The following is a 12359-nucleotide window of genomic DNA, read 5'->3' as shown; positions in this document are numbered from 1 at the left end:
GTGGTGGAAGGATGTTTTTGAGAATGGAGCGTTGTGATTAGTGGTGTTCCACAGGAATCAATGCTGGGACCTCTGCTGTTCATGGTCTACATAAAGATTTGGAGGAAAACGTGACTGGTCTAATTAGTAAATTTGTGGACGGTACCAAGATTGGTGGAGCTGGGGATAGTGAGGAGGATTGTCAGAGGATAAAGATTAGTTGGAGGCATGGGCAGAAAAATGGCAGATGGGGTTTAATCTGGACAAAAGGTGATGCATTTTGGAAGGTCAAGTATAGGTGGAAATTATCCAGTGAATAGCAGAACCCTTAGGAGTGTTGATATGTAGAGGGATCTGGGTGTGCAGGTCCACAGATCACTGAAAGTGGCAGCATAGGTAGATAAGGCAGTAAAAAAAGGCCTATGGCATACTTTCCTTCATTGGAAGAACATTAAATATAAGGATAGCCAAGTTATGCTGCAGCTTTATAGAACTTCAGTTGAGTTACACTTAGAATATTGCATACAGTTCTGGACAGCACACTACCAGAAGGACATGGATGCTTTGGAGAGGGTACAGAAAAGCTTTATCGCCATGTTGCCTGGTATGGGGATTATAGCTATGAAGAAAGGTTGTGTAGACTGGGTTTGTTTTCATTGGAACACAGAAGGTTGAGGGGTGACCTCATAGTTTATAAGATTGTGAAAGGTGTGGAAAGTATGAGTTTTTTTTTCCTACAGAGGAGGGATCAATTACTAGGGGACACAAGTTCAAAGTGTCATGGGGGAGGGGGGGGGGGGGAATGGAGTTTAAAAGAAATGTTGAAGTAAGCTTTTCATACAAAGGGTGGTGAGTGCCTGGAACCCTTGCCAGAGGAGGTGATGGAAGCAGACATAATAACAGCATACATGGAGCACCTGGATGAATAGGAAGGAAGTAGAGGGATACAGATCCTGTAAGTGAAGACCTTTTTAGTACGGAAGGGCAAAATGTGTTGGTACAGGCTTGGAGGGCTGAAGGGCCTGTTTCAGTGCTGTATTGTTCTCTGTATGTCTCGTTTGATATTATGAAGGATGCCACATTGCTTCATAGGAGCATTGTTAAGTGTAATATGAAACTGAACCATGATCAGTTTTTTTTAAGGGCAAGTTTAAGGAATGTGATTTTATTATACACACCTGGGATGTGGATGTCTCTGTCGAGGCCAGCATTTCTTGCACATCCCTAATTGTCCAAAGGACAATTAAAAATTAACCACCTTGTTGTGGATCTCGCATCATGTAGACCAGATCCAGTAAGGATGGCATATTTTCTTCCCAGTTAGTAGACATTAGTGAACCAGATGGGTTTTTTTCCCCCCAACAATTGACAGTGGCTTCATGGCCATTATTAGACCCTTAATTCTAGATTCTTTATTGGATTCAAATTCCACCATCTGCCATGTTGGGATTCAACCCGAATCTACAGAACATTAGCTGAGCTTCTGGATTAATAGTCCACCAATAATACTACGAGGCAAGTGAGGTGTGGGGAAAATATTTGAGCTTGAAGCTGAGACACCTGAAAGCACAGCTACTAATGGTGAAACTTTTAAAATACGGATGCACAAGGAGCCAGAATTAGAGGAGAAATACAAGCGTTTCAGGGCTGCAGGTGATTGCACAGTTGGAGTTCTTGTTGAGACTGTGGAAGGTGTGCAAGCCTGGGAGAGCAGCAAGAAAACCAAAGTGTAAATTACTGCAATAAAACCAAATTGCTGGAAAAACTCAGCTGGTCTGGCAGAATTATCTGTGAAGAGAAAGCAGTTAAAGTTTCCAGTCCTTTGACCTTGAAGAACCTTCTGAAGAAGGGTCACTTGACTCAAAATATTAACTCTGTTTTCTCTCCACAGATGATGCTGCCAGACCAGCTGAGTTTCTCCAGCAATTTCTGTTTTTGTTTCAGATTTCCATGTCCATAGTTATTTTGTTTTATTATGTCCAGGGGTATTGACAGGTTGCAGTAGGGAGTTAGAAGGACTTAAATATCTGAGAATAGGGAAATGAAATGAGACAAGAATGTCTATGAAGAGTTTTTTAAAAAAAAGAGCAGCAGTGTCAATAGATAGTTAGGATTGGCTACAGAGTGACAGCCCACGTGAATTGACACTGGAGAAGTCAGGTTACTGGAGAGCTAAATCGACCAGAAAGAGCAGTGGATTTCTCTTCCACTATTCCTAACAATTTCTGTATAAATTGTTTTTTGGTAACTTAGCCAATAGGTTGTCAGTTCTTTCATTTTTCATTGTTTTGTTAAAAACAAACCTGCCTAAGGCAGACCTTAAACCTTTTTCATTATAAGTTAATGTGACATCCAATATACAACCTCCTGTGGCGTAATTCAGTTGCAGCTCTCAATACAATAATTGGCAAAGAGAAATCTGAGGAGAAAATGGGGGCAGCAGATCAGAGTAGAGAGTGTGTTGCTGGAAAAGCACAGCGAGTCAGGCAACATCCCAGGAACAGGACAATTGACATTTCAAGCAGAAGCCCTTTATCAGAAATGAGACTTGTGGGCAGGGGGAGTAAGAGATAAGTGGGAAGGGGTAGACTGGGAGCAAGCTAGCTGAGAATGCGATAGGTAGATGAAGGTGATAGGTCAGAGGGTGGAGCGGACAGATGGGAAAGACGAGGGACAGGTCAAAAGGGTGCTGCTGAATTGGAGGCTCGGGACTGGGATAAGATAGGGGGTGGAGAAATGAGGAAACTGATGAAATTCTCATTAATCCCATATGGTTGCAGGGTCCCAAGGCAGAAGATGAAGTGTTCTTTCAGGTGTCAGTTAGGTAAGGTTTGGTGATGGAGAGGCACAGGACCTGCATGTCCTTGGTGGAGTGGGATGGGGAGTTGAAATGATCAGCCATGGGATTGTGGGGCTGGTTGGTGTTGGTGTCCCAGAGATGTTCTCTGAAACGATCCGCAAGTTGGTGTTCTGTCTCCCCGATGTAGAGCAGACCACATCAGGTGCAAAAGGTACAGTAGATGACGTGTGGAGGTACAGGTAAATTTCTGTCAGATGTGGAAGGATCCTTTTCAGCCTTGGCAGAGATGGGGTTAGATGTGGGCACAGATTTTGCAATTCTTGCGGTGGCAGGAGAAGGTGCCAGGAGTGGGGCATGGATCTGACAAGGCAGTTGCGGAGGGAATGGTGTCTCCGAAACACTGATAGGGGTTGGGAGGGAAATATATCCCTACTGGTGGGGTCTGTTTTTAGGTGGTGGAAGTGGTGGAGGATGATGCAATGTATAAGGAAGTTGGTGGGGTGGAAGGTGAGACTCAGGGGGGTTCTGTCCTTGTTGCATTGGAAAGGATGCGGTTCAAGGGCAGAGGTGTGGGGAGTGGAGGAGATGCGCTGGAGGGCATCATCGGCATTGTGGTCTTTGAAGAAGGAGGCCATCTGGGATTTTCTATGGTGGAATTGGTCATCCTGGGAACAGATGCAACAGTGGCAGAGGAATTGGGAATAAGGCGTGGTCTTTTTACAGGAGGTAGGGTGGGAGGAGGTATAAACAACGAGGTAAAAACAATGACTGCAGATGCTGGAAACCAGATTCTGGATCAGTGGTGCTGGAAGAGCACAGCAATTCAGGCAGCATCCGAGGACAGGCAAAATCGACGTTTCGGGCAAAAGCCCTTCATCAGGAATAAAGGCAGAGAGCCTGAAGCGTGGAGAGATAAGCTAGAGGAGGGTGGGGGTGGGGAGAGAGTGGCATAGAGTACAATAGGTCAGTGGGGAAGGAGATGAAGGTGATAGGTCAGGGAGGAGAGGGTGGAGTGGATAGGTGGAAAAGGAGGTATAGTCCAGGTAGCTGTGATAGTGGGTTTTTAGTAGATGTCTGTGGTTAGTCGGAGATGGAGAGGTCCAGGAAGGGGAGGAGGTGTCAGAGATGGTCCAAGCGAATTTGAGGTTAGGATGGAAGGTGTTTGCGAAGTAGATGAACTGTTCAACCTCTTCGTGGGAGCACGAGGTATCGCCAATACAGTCATCGATGTAAAGGAGGTAAAGGTGCCGATGGTGCCGGTGTAGTTGCAGAAGATGGACTGTTCCGCATACCCAACAAAGAGGCAGGCATAGCTGAGGCCCATGTTATGGCTGTTTGGTTTGGAGGAAATGGGAGGATTGGAAGGAGAAATTGTTAAGGATGAGGACCAGTTCAGCCAGGCAGATGACAGTGTCAGTGGAAGGGTACTGGTTGGGACAGTGTGAGAGGAAGAAATGGAGGGCTTGAAGGCCTTTGTTGTGGTAGATAGATGTGTACAGGGACTGGATGTGCATGGTGAAGACATGGTGGGGGGGGTGAAGGGGGAGCAGGGAAACAAACATCTTGGAGGAGGTGAAAGGCATAGGTAGTGTCCCAAACATAGGTGGGGAGTTCCTGGACTAAGTGGGACAGGTCGGTGTTGAGGTATGCAGAGATGAGTTCAGTGGGACAGGAGCAGGCTGAGACAATGGGTCGACCGGGCAGTCAGGTTTGTGAATTTTCAGTAAGATGTAGAATCGGGCGGTGCGGGGTTCATGGATGATGAGGTTGGAGTCTGTGGGTGGGAGAAACCCAGAGGTGATGAGGTTGTAGATGGTCTGGAAGATGATTGTTTGGTGATGGGAGGTGAGGTCGTGGTCGAGGGGGCAATAGAAGATGGTGTCTGCGAGTTGCTGCCTGGCTTCAATGGTGTTGAGGTCAGTGTGCCAAACTATCAGAGTTCCCCCTTGTCTGCTGGTTTGATGGTAAGCTTGGGGTTGGAGCGGAGGATGTGAAGGGTTGCACATTGCGAGGGCGGGAGGTTGGAGTGGATGAGGAGGGTGGACAGGTTGAGGCAATCTATGTCACGGTGGCAGTTAGAAAGGAAGAGGTCAAGAACCAGCCAGCACGGGTGTCAGGTGGATGGGGTGTTTTGGAGATGGGATAAGGGGTCCCTGGGGGGTGGGCATGAATCTTGATTTAAAAAGTGAGCCCAGACTTGGAGGCAGCGGAAGAAATGTTCAATGACGCAACGTGTGTTGAACTCATAATCTGGGGGCATAGAGGGGTGAAGGTGAGGCCTTTGCTGAGGACTGAATGTTCATCTCAGTAAGGGGAGATCTGGGGAAATAATAAATACATGGCAGGGCTGGGAGCTAGGACCTGGGGTGGGACAGGAGCTAGGGATGGGGACGGAGACTGCCACTGGAGTAGGCCTGGTTATGGGGTCAGGTATGATGTCAATGGAAGTGATGCTCACTACGGGGGAGGAAGTGGGGCCTAAGGCAGTGCCCACGGGGGCAGAAGTGATGTAATGCATGATATCAGCCATGTAGCCAGCTGAGTCCCGGTGAGTAACGTCACTGGCGGCAGAGTGAGGTTGGCGATGCAGTCATCGGTATTCTGGTGAGAGGTATCTCTGGGGGTGGAAGTGGCTGCGGCAGCGCCAATTGCAGGGCGGAAGTGACGTGCAGAGTAGGAATCGTGTCGGTACCAGCGGCGGTGGATCTTGTGGTGGTCATGGCAGCGGTGGATTCTGCAGTGGTCGCAGAGCTGGTCATCTTCCGGGCAATCGTGGTTGTCTGGACAGCGATCACGGAGGCGGGAGGTGAATCCGGCAGTGGCTGCGGTCTGTGGGACAGCAGTCGCGGAAGTGATGACATCATTCACTGTGGCGGGTGGTGGCTGGAGCAGCTGTCTGGCTAATGGCATCCGAGCAGTTCCAGAGGCCAGGAGAAGTTTCTGGAATGTTCGAGTATTGAGGTAAGTACAAGAAAGTTTGTTTAACTTACGTTCTTTTCTGTCTGATATTATGACGAAAAAATGTTTGTTGAGCATGTGAATTCTTCTGAGGATGTAAAACAGCAGAGGTCCATTGCAGGTCTGGGAGAGTGTAGCCTGAGCTGGGGCAGGGCTGACTGCAGAGAGAGTAGGTGGCGGTGGATGGCTGCGAGTATGGAGCGGAGGATTCCAAAAGAGAACCGTTTCTGAACGTTTTGGATTTGTAGTATATTCTGGTTGTCGTGTTCTGGTCCAAATTGTGTTGGTCTGAATGTGGTCCAGAGTCTATGCGGGATCTGTAGGTTCCGTAGGCAGACACTGAGGAAGGAGGTGTGGCTGTGGTAGCGAGTCTGCTTCAGGATGAGGAGATGACCTGGGGGCTGCAGTGAGAGAGAGAGACTCATTGAGATCTTTGTAGAGAGAGGAGAAATCATAGGAAGAGGCTTCACAGTAAGGTTGAAAACAACTAGGAGGAAGTGAGGTCTGCAGATGCTGGAGATCAGTGTTGAAGAGTGTGGTGCTGGAAAAGCGCAGCAGGTCAAGCAGCATCCAAGGAGCAAGAGAGTCGACGTTTTGAGCATAAGCCCTGCATCAGGAATGAGACTTGTGGGCCAGGGGCTGAGAAATAAGTGGGGGGGGGGGGGCTCGGGGAAAGGTAGATGACCTGTACATCGTTTTTCCCATCCATCCACTCCACCCTCCTCTCTGACCTCTCACCTTCTCCCCTACCTATTGCAGTCTCAGTTGCCCTCACTCCAGCCCACCCTCCCCTCCCATTTGTCTCTCAGTCCCCCAGCCCACATGCTTCATTCCTAATGAAGGGCTTATTCCCAAAACATCGATTCTCCTGCGATGCTGCTTGACCTGCTGTGCTTTTCCAGCAACACATTCTTGAAAAAGAAATCTGAGAAGAGATTGTTAAATGTGCTTTCCTTCAGAAACTCTACTGGTGAAGGGATAATGTGAACTTTTTTGTTGCTGTAAGATGAAGTGGACAGAGGTAACACCATTTTAACGAGTATTTTCTAGTCAACCGTCTTGTTTCTTTATGATGTCAAATAATGACCACCAGATGGTGCTAAATGCCTTCAAATCACATACTTTAATAAAGTAACTTAAGGAAATGGAATTGTCAATCAAAGGTGCTGAAATTTGGTCATCAGCAAGTCTTAATTTGGCTGTGGAAGCTGACAAAATTAGGTAGGCATCAGAGGGAAAAAAAATCACACATGATACTGTTGTCTTTCATGCGTCACAAGTTGAGGTGTAGTTCAGTCTTAATTCAGATTTCCACATTCAAAGTTTTTATGCTCACCTTGATAGAAGACATGAATGTACTGAGTTCACATGTATCACAGGTTTTTCAGCTCCAAGCTTGCATTACTTGCAGATTTCTCTTCATATTTGGCTAATTTGCAGGTAATAATTTAAATAAAATGACAAATCAATCTGTGATTTGCCAATAACATGAAAGTCAAGACACTGATCTCTTTTTATACTCACTCAGACGGAGAGAGTAGGTCTTGTTTAAATGTGTGTGAGAGAAATGGCATTTCGGACAATGCAGTATTATACCCAGATCTGCAGAGTAGAATAGTTTCTCTCTTTCCCACTCCTCATTTAATTACAACAGTTTTTAAGAGAGCACCTTGTCACACCTTATGATTGATGAGCTGTTTACATGCTTTGAACGTAAGAAAAAATCTTTGATAAAAGCAAAGAAATGAGAAAAATACGTTTCAACTTTCACACAAACATTCGAAGGTTCACAAGCACACAGAAGTTACAAAGTGGGAAGACAGGCCAAGTTTTTCTTTTAGGTCAGAATTCAACAGTATACAGATCTTCAAGGTGATTTCGGTTTCAGACTGGGGCTTGGGGATCTCTAGGCTTGTATCGAGAAGCATTCAAAATCCTTATCAATATATTTTCTTCTAGAGACAGCAGCTGATTCTTAAAATACAGCTTGCAGCGTATAATTGATAAATGAAGCAGGGCTCAAGTTTGCAGGGTGGATGTCCTGGTTTTGCAGTCTCCTTCCTCTACAGCTTGGAGGGTTTTGTTGGCACATCGCATGGTCCATTCATCAACTAACCATTTGTCCAAATATAATCAAAGCAAGGTTAGTTCATGCTTCAACTATAATTCGATTGTAACACAACAAGTCTGATTGTCAAAAGTAATTGCAACTGATGATTGTCCTCCACTCAGTTAAAGACACAGTTGATCGTCTGGACATTGATGATTTTTTGGATTACTTTTTGTCTGACATCTCCCTCCAACTTTGTTACAATAGATAGCCTTACCAGAAGGAAGGAGTTTGCAATGGCATATCTCACTGATGACATTAAGGGATATGAGGGTAACATTGCAAGGTGGCATTGAGGTAGATGATCAAGCCTAAGACCTTGAATGGTGGAGCAGATTCTAGAAGCTGTATGACCTACTGCCTATGTTTCTATGACTCTAATTGGATAAGGCATTGACTTCAGCAACGATCCAGTGAATGGCTGTCAGCTATTTTGGTGAGTTGTAATGAGCACAGTGCATGTATGTATTCTTCCTGCCTGCAAAGAACAGGGCCTTGTAAATTAATACATCTAGTTTCCAGTGTGTCCAAGTACACGACACTATGGATCCAACTGATAATCTTAAAATGTTGTCTGTATAATTCTTAGGAAGGTTTACACCCAAAACGTTGACTTCTCCACCTGCTGATGCTACCTGTGTTCTTCCAGCCTCCTGCTTGTCGACCTTGGATTCCAGCATCTGCAGTTTTTTTAGTCTCTAATTGTTCACACAGTCTTATGTTGCAGAAATTTCTGGAGTCTGATTGTTGCCCTGCTATCCTCTGACCCTTATCCACAGCAAATGACCAGAGGTCTTCAGAGTGTTTAAACATCATCATTGCTTGCTATAGCAAGGGGCTACAGAGTACGATCATGTTAGTCACTGGAGATCCTGAACAAAGGATTTCAGAGGCAGCTATACTCTCAGATTCAGCAACAAGTAATTAACATCTACCAATTAAGAGGTGTACTGTTATCTAAATCCAGTCACTTCTATTGATTAGGTTTACATCATGCATAGAGTATGAGCATAACTAACATAAATATGCCTATCTAATTGTAATATATAATTAGTGCAATTTGTTTTTAACATGACAGTTTATATCTGGTTTTATTTATCAATTATCCTCCCCTGTGTGATGTATCTGGTCTTTTAATGACTTCTATCTAAGCACAGAGGTTCAATGGATAAACAAGCCTTTGTGGATCTGTGATCATTACCATTTCCTTCACAATCTTGCAGACAATTGGCTCCTGAAGTAAATGGTATAGAGATCTCACATATTTTCACATACATTGTTTCTGTCCCTGGGTACTGACGACTAACAGCTTTATGTCTTTGAGCGCTTATCCACAGCTAGCAGCTGCCAACTATGTGCCATTAAATATTGTTTGGCAAAATTGATTTTTCTTAACCTTTTCACTTTGGACAACATTTACTAAATAATCCTATGTCAGAGTCACGTTTAATGTTGGTCACTGAATTCTTTAAATATAGTTTTATTGGATACAGTCGCTTTGTTAAGAACAGGCAAAGGGATATGCTGTTGGTTATAATCTACCAATTTTTGGAGGGGACAACCTAAATACTAAGCATCACACCAGCGCTGATATTTGTTTACCACATGTCTCATCTGTGTAATGCGCAGAATATCTTATTAGTTTGGCAGTGGTATCTAGTTATTGATGAATACCACCCACTTTGCTACAACACTATCACAGCATGAAGCAGCTAACTTTGCCTTGTTGCTCATAAGTTTTCTATATTTAACTCCCCCAGGCTAATTTGAGGTAATCTGGACACTTTAAGGACCAAAGGTGACACTCTTAAATCTGTTCATGAGCTTGTGATTTACAGTGTGAAATGATCCGACCAGGATTGCCATTATCCCGCTGGGTAGCTTTGATAAACCATATTTCTTCATCAAGCTTGCACAGTGACTAAGTGGCTCACACCCTATTTATAGGGTTGCTGATATGGTCAACATTACACCATAAGACTCTCTATGTTTATTGAGGTAAACAGAAGTAGACAGCTTCCTGGTCAATTTTGCAACTGGGACATCAAGGAAAGGAAGCTCATTTGTTCCCTTTCAAGGTCAATTTCTCTTTATCTTGGCATTTCTAGTGAATTGTCCTGACCAGTGCAAGACAAAAATCTTCAAAAAAACATCTTTGTTTCAGCAATATTTTCACAATATAAGTCAATAATTGACACGGTAGTATTGAACACCAGGCCTTGTCAGCTCCTGAAAAAGAAAGATTTGAGTTAATCTGGATAAGATTTCCATAAAGAAATTACTATATTAAAAAAATGAGTTTCATTGACAGAGACCCTGCTTTAACATAAGAAATGGGAGCATGAGTAGTCCATTCAGCCCTTCAATCTAGTGTTGGTATTCACTGAGATCATGCCTCATTTTATATATCAATACCATTTTTCTGCACTATTACCATGTCTCATGTATCTTTACTATGTAGAAAGCTATCAATTTCAGTCTTGAACAAAGTCAGCAATTGCCTTTAAAGCCCTTTGAGACAAAGAACTCTAAAGATTCACTGGTCAGTGAAGAAATTCACCCTCATCTCAGTATTAAATGGCAAGTCTTAATTTATCTTCACGCAATAGTTTCGGGCAGTCCGGTCGCTCAGTGGTTTGCACTGTTGCTTCACAGCTCCAGGGACCCAGGTTCAATTTTAGATGACTGTGTGGAGTTTGCACATTCACCCTGTGTCTGCGTGGGTTTCCTCCAAGTGTTCCAGTTTCCTCCCACAATCCAGAGATATGCAAGTTAGATGGATTAGCCATGGTAAATTGCCCGTGGTGTCTAGGGAGATGCAAGCTACGTGGATTAGCCATGGGAAATGCATGGTTACAGGGAGTGGGTCTGGGTGGGATGGTCTTTGGAGTGTCAGTGCGGACACAATGGGCTGAATGGCCAGCTTCCACACTGTAGAGATTCTATGATTCTATGAAATGAAGTATTTGCAAATTGACAGAATGTGACTGGGAGAGCATTTTCAAGTTCAATACTGGGGCTTCAGCTATTTACATTGTATACTAATGCCTCAAAAAGATAAATAATAATATATCTAATTGACTTAATTTAAGTTATGCAGTAATGATTCGAATCCACCCTCGGCCAACTGTCTCTGTGTGCACATTCTCCCCGTGTCTGTGTGGGTTTTCTCCAGGTGTTCCGGTTTCCTCCCACAATCCAAAGTTGTGCAGGTTAGATGGATTGGCCATGTTAAATTGCCCATAGTGTCCAGGGATGTGCAGCCATAGGAAATGCAGGGTTATAGAGACGGGATGGGTCTGGGTGGGATGCTCTTTGGAGGATTGGTGTAGACCCAATGGGCTGAATGACCTGCTTCCACACTGCAGGGACCCTATGATTCTAGTAACTATACAGGGAAATCAGCCTTGAGTTTGTTCAAAGTAGTATAGACCAAAGAGGGTTATACAATGTGCAAAGAAATAGGATATAGATTGGTTAGACAATGACAACACGCTGAATGATCTAAAACTGAAGCAGATGGGAAAAATTGGAAAATTTAATTTAGTTTGTGTTATATTGAATTATCTTTGCACCCTAATCGATTGTGGTGCAATAATAAGTCTTGAAGTGTCACATAGCTGAGCAATGTCGCATGGCAGGTTTTCATTCAGATGCAGATCATTATGACCTTCCAATTTGGTCACATTTACCTGAGCACAATAAATTTACATCTCATTGTATTTAAAGTATATCATCCATTTGGGACTCCTTAATTTAATTGCTAAAATCACAGTTCATCAGCGTCAAATTAATCTGTTGAATCATTAAATTTCTAATTATACCACCACAGACTGAACTTCATTCATTTTGAAACTGTCATTGAAATGGTACTGAGCATACTCCCATCATCTTATTAAAACACAAATTAAGGACTCCAAAATATATGAATTGACAGTAGTTACTTAGGTGAGATTAATGAGATTTTATAAAGAAATGACACACTTAACAGAAATTGAAATTTTGCATGGCTTTCCTATGGCTAACTGTATTAAATGCAAGATATTTTTGTAGTTCCTGCTACAAAATGAACCTACTTAGATTATGATTTCCTTCAGTATCTTTCTTGTTTATTGACTCATTTGCATTGCTGATGACACAATCTAAAAGTTACGCACAAGTTAATTACTCTATATGTCACACAAGTGCTATTTAATTTATTAAACAATTATCTATTTCCATTTTCACGACAGTAAATTTAATCTGATAAGTCAACCTTTTTGAGGATTAGTACATGCAGGAGTATTTTTCCCCTTTAATTTCCTCTCCTGCACTCATTGATTAATGAAAACAGAAAGAATGTGGATGCTGGAAATCAGAAACAAAAAATAAAATTGCTGGAAGGCTCAGTGGGTGGAGAGAATTTGTGGAGAATCCTTAGCATCTGTGGAGAGAAATCAGAGTGAATGTTTTGGGTCCAGTGGCCCTTCCTCATTGTTTAATGCTTGGTTTCAATTCTGAAGGTTGCTGGCA

Source organism: Chiloscyllium plagiosum, chromosome 24 (genome assembly GCF_004010195.1).
Source record: "Chiloscyllium plagiosum isolate BGI_BamShark_2017 chromosome 24, ASM401019v2, whole genome shotgun sequence".
Classification (NCBI taxonomy): Eukaryota; Metazoa; Chordata; class Chondrichthyes; order Orectolobiformes; family Hemiscylliidae; genus Chiloscyllium; species Chiloscyllium plagiosum.
The sequence above is the reverse complement of the archived record's forward strand: the minus strand, read 5'-3'. Positions refer to the sequence as shown.